General features: G+C 36.7%; 1 protein-coding gene across 2 annotated transcripts in view; it reads left to right on the top strand.

Moving 5' to 3' along the window:
* The window catches only part of MAP2 (microtubule associated protein 2), a 217,612-nt gene that overhangs the window by 64,517 nt on the left and 140,886 nt on the right, over positions 1–12,209 (top strand). For both annotated transcript variants that reach the window (XM_080798085.1, XM_080798084.1), the window contains exon 2: positions 9,044–9,108. The gene's annotated coding sequence lies outside the window, so the exon portion shown is untranslated. The remainder of the gene's footprint in view (positions 1–9,043; positions 9,109–12,209) is intronic.

Here is a 12,209-nt window from a genome sequence, read left to right as displayed (position 1 = left end):
ACCCCTGTAAAGGTTCTCTCCCAGGCACCTGGGTGGCTCAGTCAGTTAAGCATCTGACTCATAATTTCAGCTCTGGTCACGATCTCAGGGTCGTAAGATGGAGCCCTGAGTCAGGCTCTGTGCTCGGCATGGAGTCTGCTTGAGAGTCATTCGCCCTCTCCCTCTGCCCCTCCCCACATTCACATTTTCTCTTTGTGTCTTTTTCTCTCTCTCTCTCAAATAAGTAAATAAATCTTTTTAAAAAAATGTTTTCTCCCTTCTAAGGAATAGATCCCCTCACAGCTCGTTTGTTTAACAAACACATAGGGGCACCTGGGTGGCTCAGTGGGTTAAGCCTCTACCTTCGGCTCAGGTCATGATCTCGGGGTCCTGGGATTGAGCCCTGCATTGGGCTCTCTGCTCAGCAGGGAGCCTGCTTCCCCCTCCCCCTCTGCCTTTCTCTCTGCCTGCTTGTGATCTCTCTCTCTCTCTCTCTCTCTTAAATAAATAAATAATTAAAAATCTTAAAAAAAACAAACAAATGAACAAACACATAATCGTCATAGGGCCTTAATGCAGCCATGGTTACACACCTGCATATGTGCATTCTGACTAGAACCCTTTTCCAGAATGTTCATTCTAGATCCTAAAATGCACTGCTATAAACAAAGAGTTTCTAAACCAATGGCATCATAGTATTTTATTGTTTTGTTGGTTTGTTTGTGGGTTTTTTTTAAAGATTTTGTTTATTTATTTGACTGAGAGGACACAACGAGAGAGGGAACTTCCACAAGCAGGGGGAGTGGGAGAGGGAGAGGGAGAAGCAGGCTTCCCGCCAAGCAGGGTGCCTGATGTAGGGCTCAATCCTAGGACCCTGTGATCATGACCTGAGCCGAAGGTAGATGCTTAACAACAGCTACCCAGGCGCCCCTATTTTATTGTTATTTTTTATTATGGAGGTATACTATTCCTTAATACAGCACATACATCTCAGTTGTACACCCCCCGACATGTTACTGCCACCACGTCAAGAAGGCATTGTACTTCCTCTTAGTCAATACTGCCCTTTGTCTTAATCCCCATAGACATAAACACTATTTTGACTTCTATTTCTGAACATTAGTTTTGTCTGTTCCTGAATTTCATATGAATGGAGTAATATAGTATGTATTCTTTGTGTCTGTTTATCATTGTGCCTATGAGATTCATCTATGGAGTTGCATCCAACAGTAATTCTTTTTCATTCAATTTTTTTCAGTGTACTAATCCATTTTGTGAATATACCATAATACCTTCTACTATTGATAAGCATTTGAATGGTTTCCAATTTCATGTTATTATGAATAAAGCTAAGAACATTTTTATTTTTAAATGTGTTTAAATGAACATATGTACTCAGTTCTCCTAGGTATAAACCTAGAAGTGGAATTACTGGTTGATAAGGTAGACATACGTTTTACCTTACTAGAAATTGCCGAAGAGTTTTCAGAAGTGTTCACACTCATTTGTACTCCCACCAACCATGTGTGAGAGTTTCAGTTGTTCTGCCATTATAGCTTTCTTTTCAACATCTGGAGAGGGTTTTATTCCCAACTTAGTTCTTCGAGTGTAATGAGATTATGACTTGATAAATTGAACCTGCAATTATTTTTCAGAACTGCAGTTCACATCCACCGTTTTTAAAAAAGAAGTTCAGTTCCATTTATTTTGGTGAAAGTATGTGAGCAGAATAGAACTTTGGGCACTGTCATTTCCTAAGTGTAATGTCATACACAACCTAAATATGGCCTGGGAGCCAGGTATTTCACTAAATTGCAAACTGTAGTTTGAGTGCTGACAATGAGAAAAACTTCTCTCTCTCTCTCTCTCTCTCTCTCTCTCCTTCTTTATTTATATCATCTTTTTATCTTCACCTTGATGAGTGAAATAAGAACATTAATGGAATAAAGGAAAACAAAAGTGAGGTACCTGGGTGGCTTGGTCGGTTGGGCAACTGCCTTTCGGCTCAGGTCTTGATCTCAGGGTCCTGGGATTGAGACCCACTTTGGGCTCCCCACTCAGTGGGGAGTCTGCTTCTCTTTCTCCCTCTGCCTTTCTCTCTCAAAGAAATAAAATCTTAAAAAAAAGAAAGAAAGAAAAGAAAAACAAAAATATATTATTTTTGAAACTACCTGTGAAAATTTTCCTGAGAAATATGAATACTTCTGAGGTTAAAAATGGTGCATAACCCAAAAATAATTTAAAATGTATTTTGTACTTATGTTTGGATAAGAATATAACTGTATTTTAGAAAAAAAAAATCACCACACAAAGATTTAAAATAAAACCATGAAGCCACACTCTGATCATGATGACTCAGAGGAGGATTGAAGCATGAGAGGAGAACAATTGGAAAGTCGTCCGTTATCTTGCCTTATTCCCCACTCTCCTTGCTTAGAATACTTTCATTCTTCCCACTGATTAGACACATCTAATCAGAAGCACGCTGAAGATGGCAAAGATGACAATGGGTGACCTGTACGTCAGGAGGCTCTTTCCTTCTTTATAAACATACCTCATTTCTGAGTCATTCTTTATCTTAATTCAGTGGAAATACTGAATATCTTGATTTAAAGTGTTTTTCTACTGTGTTATATGTATAAGAGATAATTTAAATATAATTAGACATAGGCAAATGATTAGAGGACCCAAGGCCTGGATAATAACAATCCATTTTCAATTTTAAGTAAGTAAAAATACAGCTCAGTAGCATGGAATACCTAGAGAAAGTTAATGAAAGATAAAGTGCGTTACAAGCTAATGAATATAGTTCATCCTCTTTAATCAAATCAAGAAGAATTTGGGGTAGGAGCCAAGTGATTTAAAGATTTTATTGGGGGAGGGGGATTCTTGTCCATCTGTATTTGTCCATTACCTGCTCTCAAAATCCTATGTAGGAGTTTCTCAAGACATTGGTTACTTATTTTTTATAAAGGATAATTCAGCCTTATTTATGTTAATAATTTTTGTAGTTTGTCACACACACACACACACACACACACACACACACACAAGAAAACCATGTGAGTAATTGATATAAATTCATCCTTTTGGTGCTTAGTGATTGTCTTTTAACTCCTAACAGTTGTTATTCATCCCATAAATCAGTAATCCCATAGACTGTATGTCTTTCACTGATGATATTACATTGAATCTATTTGCCCATGCATTTTAGAATGTAAGATCTAGAGACTTACTATTGAATTTGTCTAAGAATTCAAGAAACATTTCTAGAAGATTTTCAGATCCTCGATGAATCATAGAACCTCATGGCCTTAAAAGATATCAAAATTTGTCATATTTTAATTAGTGGCTACTGAAGACTTGCCCTTGCCTGGAGACTGGGACATTTTGGAGTTCACTCAATGGAGTTCACTCTACTCCATTCTGCTTCCTTTTATAACTTCTCCAGGTATTAGGTTGAACCACAAGAAACTGCCATTTTATTTATAAAAAAATAAAGGAATTTCAACATTTCGTATCATTCAGACTGATATGCTAGTTGTGACATTTTTCTTTCTTCTTTTTGGTCTGTTTGACCACAGTATACTTTTTTTTTTTTTTTCCTCCATTAACAAATGTTTATTGAGTCTTTATGTTAGGAACTGGGACACTTACTAGCGATATATCTTCTTCTCTTAAGCACCTTTACAGTCCTTTTGAAGGGATGAGCAACTAAAACATCAATTAACCCTACCTACCAAGGCTTTGTGAGCAGTTTGATTACCTTTGGTTAGCATGAGCTCAATCTGCAGACAGCACACCCAAGTTTTCTAGACTTCCTTTGGAGGAGTGTACCCCCTGGAAGTGGTATCTCCCTAGGTTTTCCAGGTATTCAGGTCACCTTGAGCATATGGATTTCAGAACCTTCCCATGGAAATTTTTGACTCCGTAGGTCTTATAATGGAGAGGGTGCTGGGCCATGGAGTCTGACCACAGTATGCTCTTAAGGGAACAAAATTTGTTGAAAGAAAAGATATCATCTGTGGTAAATAAGGCAAAACAGTGTGCAGTGAATTTGGATGGCATAATAATTTATAAAATAGATAACTGCTTATATTTAAAATGACAAATTTAAGAATATAAGGTAAAACTGTAATTATTATTTCTATTGTATTTAATTATTGTTTCTATTATTAATTTTTTAACTGCAAAGTAATTATAGTCAATTTATAAAAAGCCACTTCAGGGATGCCTTGGCTGGCTTAGTCGGTAGAGCATGTGAATCTCGATCTTGGGGTTGTGAGTTCAAGACCCATGGTGGGTGTAGAGTTTACTTAAAAATAAAATCTTTAACTTTTTAAAATTAAATAAAAAGCTACTTCTAAGCAGTTTGACCACAAGACAATATTGATTTATTAACTATTCTTATTTTATTTAAGTGATCTTAAGATTAAAAGTTAACATATTTAATGCCAATACAAGTATTATTTATCAAATAAGCTCTTTCTCAGCATTTAAGAGCTGATAGTCCTGTGCTGGGTACTTTGCAGAATTCAAAGACAGCAGGAGACAAGTCCCTATTTTAAATAAATATATATCCTTTAATGGAAACAACAAAAAAAAATACTGATTCCATGGGAAAATGTGATTTAAAATACAAAGAAAATACAATATTTATAAATAAGGAAGACTGAATATATAGAACAAGGAAATCAATATGAAACACAAAGACTTGTCTTGTGCTTAAATGCTTTAATTCATCCACTAATGTGATTTTCACATTTGCTCATTTAAAAAAATATTTTGAATACTATTATGTTCCCAGCCACTGTTTGGGGGTGCTTTGGATACACCAGCATCCCAAACGTGTAAAGATGATTTCCCTCACGGACCTAGCAGAGGGAGGCAGGTAATAAATAGTAAACATAATAAATACAAGTATGTGGTGTGATGGAAAGTGGTCAGTGCTGTGGAAAGGGAAAGGAGGAGCAGGGATGAAGGGTGGTGGGAGGGACATGTTGCCGTTTTCATGATGGGAGTCAGGAAGGTCTTAGCTAGGAAGATGATTCTATGGTCAAAGGCTTCAAGGAGGTAAGGAAGAAATAATACCTCCATTATTCCTTCCTAAAGAACTTCAAGAGTGACACACAAATACACAGGCCAGGATATTTAGGGAGTAACACTAAGGGTCTTCCAGAAGAGCCATGGGCCTAAACTAATTGACGTTGGGGATATAGTTAAATTAGATTCTTAAAGATCAGACTCCAAGATGCAGCAGATTGTAACACAGGGACAGAGACATAGTGTGTCATCAAGTAAGAGAAAGAAGTGTCAGCTTAGATTCCTCTTTACTTCTATGGCCCTTCCACTATAATTAAAGGTCCTGTAGAAGGAAATGTTTTGTTTTGTTTTGTTTTTTTCCCACACCTAAAACGTATCAAGTGTTTGAAATATATGTATGTGTGTCATCAAAATAGGTTAGATGAACTGACGAATGGTACTAAGCCAAGGTCTAGAATATTGTGAAAGAGAGAAAGGATAAGGAAAGAAGTACAATTTAGGCTCATAAGCGTAAATATAAAAAGTATAAAAATTCATGAAGGGCTCTCAATTATCTGCCATTTTATATTCTTAGAATGTAATTAAAGGGAAAAATTATATAGTACTTATTATACAATGGACATGTTAAAGTAATAGTTCCTTCCACCTACAAATGAAAAGAAAAAAAGAAAAAGAATTTACCAACTCATTCTTAATGACAAAGCAGGTATTCTCAAATAAGGACTCCTGAAAAATATTAAATATTTTTAAAGCTGTGCTATTTTTTAGACTAAGACCATTATGTGTGCTTTAGGGGATTCTGACAAAATATGATTTATCTTTCAAGAAATGACATCACTTGTGCATGATTTTTTGTGTTCAAAAATGAACAACATGTTATCAGTGTTTTGTTTTAAAAAATAACTTTATTGTTCAAATCACTGAAGAAAAATAGACATTTAACAGAGAGATCGCATTTAAAGAATGCTTTTTGGAAGAGAAGAATCCTAACCGATATGTAAGATTACCTGAAATCTGAAATCTCTTGTAATTTTACTAGGGTAATCATATTTTTAAATGTGATTTCTTTTTTTTTTTAATTTTAAAAAGATTTTATTTATTTATTTGACAGAGATCACAAGTAGGCAGAGAGGCAGGCGGTGGGGGGTGGGGGAAAGCGGGGGCGGGGGTGGGGGAAGCAGTCTCTGTTGAGCAGAGAGGCCGATTCCAGGACCCTGGGATCATGACCGGAGCCGAAGGCGGAGGCTTTAACCCACAGAGCCACTCAGGCGCCCCTAATGTGATTTCCTTATTTGATAGTTCACATCCTGGGAGCAGAGAACAGTAGTGGTGGCAGCAACTGTATTTTAGACATCAGAAAATTCAATCTGATCCTACCTATGGATGAGTTAACCTAAAAGCAATGAGTCATAACTACTGAATATTGAAAGTACACTTAATGAAGGAAATAAACACAGTGCATCAAGGTCAAAATCCTAATCACAAATTTTGCTGACTCAGAAAGAGTTTCACAAATATTGCGCCCCCCAGTGGTGGTTTTTGAGTTTTTGGTTTTGGTTTGGTTTTGTTTTGTTTTTTGTTTTTTAACCGGGTCTCCCAGTTTTCCAGTTTCATTATTTTGGGTAACCTCATGAAACTTCACGCTGTCTATTAACTAGGAGGACCCTGGAGAGCACAGCTCAGTTTGACTGCCCGATTTCCTGCTTCCAGAAAGAATGGTGCCAGGGATGATAGAGTACCTAGTGTCTGAAGTTCAGGCTCAACAAGATAGGATCACAAAAGGGCCATCATGCTCCATTCGTCTGATTGCCCAGCTGGGAATGACAGAAGAGCGGTGACATAATTACCCCAGATTCTTCAGGGTCCTGATGCAGCGTAGCACAGCTGTTAAGCAAGGCTAGTCTCCGAATTATTGGAACGTATTTTAAAGATGAAGGTCCCTGCTTTAACAAATAAAGGAAGGCTCACAAAAATCAAAGACAAAGGATGGTTTTGGAATCGTTTTTGCTTGCACACAGAGCAGGAGGAGCACAGAAAGAAAATCACTTGGTAAAAGCAGGGCACCTAAGTCAGGAAACGGGGTGGTGTGTCTGCTGGATCTCCAGCCCGCTTGGTGACCTTGGCCAGATTCCCTGGGCCTGAGCTTTCTCACCTTTGGCACAAAGGATGTGGACTCGGCTGAGTGATGTCCCTGAATCCGGGATATGGACAGAGGCAAGGAGAAGTAGGAACCATCTCCTACAAAAGAACCGTAATTTGAATATTTATAAAAGCAAAATTAGCTCGTGATCAAAAAGTGGAGAAGAAAGGCGGCTAATGGAGAATGTAAATTCATCTTAATGCGATCAAAATAGAGTGTAAAACTGATAGACACAGTTCTTTCCAAAAGGCAAAAAAGGAAGCATATCACCGTACATATCCTCCACTGGAGTCTCCTTCCCTTTTCTCTATCATCACCTTATTTTTCTCAGTACTTTCTGTTTCCGGTAACCATGGTGATGCTCCCTCCCAGCAACCTTCTTCACACCAGGCCCTTTTGGTATACATACACTGAATTTTGCTCCATTCACTGATGCAAGAAGCTAACAATGCTGTAAAAATTAATTTATTTATTAACATTTTCCCCAGCCCTTCTGTCTGAGCAATAAATTCAGGGAATTATTCCACATTTAACCTCCCTACAGAAGGGGCACTGTGAAACAGGGATATTCAACTGTTAATTTCAGTTGCTAACATAAAGGGAGTACTGATTTTGCTAGATTCAATTCCCTGCCTTGGCCCTCAGGGATTGTAAGGCTTCCCAGTACCCAAACTCGTTGCTACCTCCTTTTGCATCTGTCTGTAAACATAATAAAATAGATTGTCCCCAGAAATCACACATCAACCCTGGTTTCCTAATCCTCTTTGTTTTTTGCTGCATTCTCCCTTATAAGGGAAACATTGCCAAGTGTGTAATTATCACAGTTACAAGGGGATTGAATTTTCCCTAAGAAAATACAAATAAATATATGCATTTTTCTATTGGGCACAGTTATTTTGGAATATAAGTAAATAATAAGTAAACAAACAATCTTGGATATTCAGTTTTTAAAATATCATCATGAGCAGCCAGTGACCAAACGTCAGACGATCTGTGATGTCATTAATGTAGATAATAAATATTCTCATAAACTATCGTTTATCATGTCCAGTTTGTGCAGTCAGATTTATTTGTAATCCTATATTATGCAGGGAAACTCTCTATTTAAGCACTGTGCATGTGTGTGTGTGTGTGTGTGTGTGTGTGTCTGGCATTAACACAAAGGAGACCAGATGATGACATTCATAGGCTTATAGACTCGACTCCTGGGGACACACTTGGATGGAGGCAATTAAAATGCCTGTCAGGCATTTGGTACCAGAAGCCCCTATGGTAAACCGCTAAATCATAAGCCAGGGCTGCATCTTATTGTCAGTGAATGATGGCGGAACTGGGTGGCTTGTCATCATTCTCGAAAATTCTGAGGCTAGTGAGCTCTCTCTCCCTCTCCCACTCGCCTTATTTTCCTTTTCACCACTGCGGGGACTTTTTCTAATTTGCAGCTTCCCTTTCCCCGACACACACAGAGAGGAGCTGGTGGCTTGCAGACTGCGTCTGTCTGGAGCTAGAGAGCTAGACCCAGCCCGTGGAGATAATGCTCGGGGAGAAGGATTCTGCAGCAATCCTCAGAGGCTAGACTTGGGTGGTATCGCTGCCTAGGCACTGGTAATGTTTCGGCGTTTTTAAAATTTTATTTTGTTTTATTTTTAATCCATTTTTCAGAGGATTTGCTTTATGTGATCTCAAAGTAAAAGGCTTTAGAATTCATTACCGAGCGTCCTGAAAATTCAAGTGCTGTGTTATTTGTACTACAGATCTCAAGGCATAGATTTGTTATTGGGATGATAAAGAATGCATTTGCTTACTGGTGAGTTACGATTTCCAATATTTAGTTAACCAATCTGTATATGTATTTTTTTTTCTTTTGTTTTGTTTCGGTAGATTCTTCACCTTGTTTCTCACCGAAGAAACATTGACTGGGAGCTACTCATTCAGAAAATTAAAAGGTACCACATGTTTTGTTTGGATGTTTAAATGAGGGGAAATCAGGGAGGATTTGGAGTGTTTTTATTTAAATTAATCTCTCTATGGTTGGTCTTTGATCCTTAAGCCTACGTTGGTCATTGTCTAGAGCATGTATGATTTCCCATGCAGAGAATGCCATTATCCAAGGCTGTTTTGATTATAAGATGTCTAAGGAATTATATCTTTTGCCTGGGTTGCAAGTTGTGAACAAACATCGCTATGTCTTGCTTATTTTCGGATTTTTATTATTGTAGCAGCTAAAAAAAAAAAATGTCCAAAATCCTCTATCTCAATGAAAATTCAGTCATTTAAATTTAACAGAAATATACTTAAGTCGTGATTTTATCTGAGGGAATCTTTCTAATAAGAGATGTTTTTAAGTGGGTAAATGAGATGGCTTGCCCTTCCCAGGTAGAAGGAGCGCTAGAGATGAGAGCCTAGGAATGACTCAGTATTGTTGGGTTTTGTGAATAAAATATTGTAACTTCTTCATGGATGCTTTAGTCTTTAGCACCATATTTAAAGGCTGAGGTTGTTAGTTATTAAAAAACTGATTTTATATATGCTTTATTGGCATAAGAAAGTAATCCTTCCTCTTGTCGTGGGAGCAGTTGAATCCGTTGATCCTGGGCCTTCTGCCTTACATGAAAAATATTAATTTTCAAATTCATTATCAGGATGTGTATTGATTAGAGATGGCAGTTATGGGTATTACCTTTTGTTTAATTCTTTAAGATTATCTTTGTTTTCAACATATTCTCATGTCAATAAAAGCTGTGTTTGTAATTTGCCTTAAAAAAATGGAAGACATTTTCTGCCTCGCTGAGGAGATCAATAGCATCTTCTAAATCTTTCTTTGGCATTCACATAGCATTTCCTTTCAAGCGTACTAGCCCAAAATATTTTATGCAGTGTGGTTAGTTTTTTTTTTTTTTTAAGTGTACTTTGGAAATAGTTAATGTTCAACAACTGATCCTGAAATACCAGAAGTCTGTGAGTGTGCACCTGTGCGTGTGAATATTTGTAGCAGTTGAAGGAGACGAATGCATTGTCCTTGTTTAATTCTCTCTGCAGTGTGTAATTATGAGAACCTTAATTTATTCATTCCACAGGCACTTCCTAAGAGCCTTGCTGCTGTTGGTAGTTATTGTGGGAGAGAGGGAAGGGGCAGATGCCACTGTCACCACCCTTCCAGAGTGTAGGCAGTACCACATAATATTTTTGCACAAGAGAAGGAATTCATTAAAATAAATCAGTGTGCTCTGAAAAGGGAAACTGCTTTTATTTCAGATATTGAACAAAATCGAATAGACTAGTCTCAGAGATAGTTGAAATATATTGCATTTTTTTCCCTTAGAAATTACTCAGTGGAATCAGGTCTAAAATCCCCAGACAGGACTTACTATTCCTCCTGGATACTGTAAAACACTTGGGACTATCCTCTCCTGTAGTTTCCACTCAGAGTAGGTGAATACATTTCATATTTGGTGAAAAAAAATCTATTTGGTATTTTCCCATCTAACAGAATCCACACAGTATATATTTTATGTGAGAAGCTGTTTTCTAATCCTCAGGCTCATTTAGCAACTCATTGTATTAATTTAGAATATTGGGATATTTACATGAATTGGAAAACGATGATGTTATTATTTAACCACTAAAAAAATGTATTCAATGTTTTGTTAATAGGAACTAATCAGCTCTGTTGGGATTCATCTGGGTACTGGAGAAGTGGCATATTACCTCACCAAAAGTCTCACCTAAATTTTCGAGGCTCATTTTAAATTTATCTAGGGATGTGTTGACAGATTTTGTGTAATAAAACATAATTTATTGAAATAGAGTATTATGGCATCAAATCAGAATTGAATTTGACTTTTGGACTGTGAGTGAGTCAGGGATCTGTATCACAGTTTTTGCTAATCAAACTCGTTTTGACATTGGTTAATTATTTCACTGATTTTTCACTCATATCTTCAGCACATAAAGTAGTATCTGGACACAGTAGGAGTTCAACAAATATTTGCTTAATTATTTGATGGGTAAATGATTCATCATCATTTTCCCCCATTACTTTTTTGTTCTTATTTTTCATGAGATTGCACACTGTAAAACAGATATTTGGTACTTTTTTTCCTCTAGCTACCCCAAATATTCATTATATGTCTTCAAATAATAATAATTCATTAGATAATTAATACCAGGTAGAAAATCAGGCGAACTGTGTGTGAAAATTTCTCCAAGCTATACAGAAAAGGTTTTTTCAGTTTTAAGTTAAGATGGAAAGGATTTTTGAAGTGTCCCTTCTCACTTTCATCAGCAAGGGAAAGAAGCCAAACTGCAGCATGAGTTTTGCTTTATGGATGCAAAATAAATACTACTCCCAGGCTTGACATTGTTTATTGCTTTTCATATCTTCAGCCAAGATTTTGCTGCAGCAGAGGGGAGGAGGCCTTCTCTCTCTCTCCGTCTTTCTCTCTCTCTCTCTCCCTCCCTCTCTCTCTTTCTGAGATACTAGAAATGATGTCATAGTCTTCTTAAATGCTTTGTTGCTCATTATGGACGAGTATGACATCATTTAATAATGTATAAGGAAAGTTCTAGAGTCATAATAGTTTTAGAGAATGCATTTTTTTAGAGAATCCATTTATTTTTATTAATACAACTATAATTTTTCTTATTATTAACTATGTACTAGATAATATCCTAAGCCCTTAACATATGTTATCTCATTTAAATCTCTCTACAATCCTGGGAGGTGGGTATGGTCTCCATTTTATAGATGAGTGAATGGAGATTCCAACTGGGCAATCGACACAAGTCTAGTCCAAAGTCCTTCAATATTAACCACAACATATTACATTCTTTTCCTAGTAGATTTTTTTTGGCTCATAGCCATTGCTTTAATATTTTATTTATGCACATGGTATATACTGAAATAAGGCAAAAACAGTATGCCTGCAGATACTTGTTTTTATACACTTTTAAGTTAGGAGTAAATATATCCGCAAATGCGTAACATAATATTCAAACTCTGATATATTTTATATTTTTAATATGTATTTTGTATTTTATATTTAAA

The sequence above is a fragment of the Martes martes genome (genome assembly GCF_963455335.1).
Source record: "Martes martes genome assembly, chromosome: 3".
Lineage (NCBI taxonomy): Eukaryota > Metazoa > Chordata > Mammalia > Carnivora > Mustelidae > Martes > Martes martes.
Note: the sequence above shows the minus strand (reverse complement) of the source record. Positions and strands in the feature narration are given on the sequence as shown.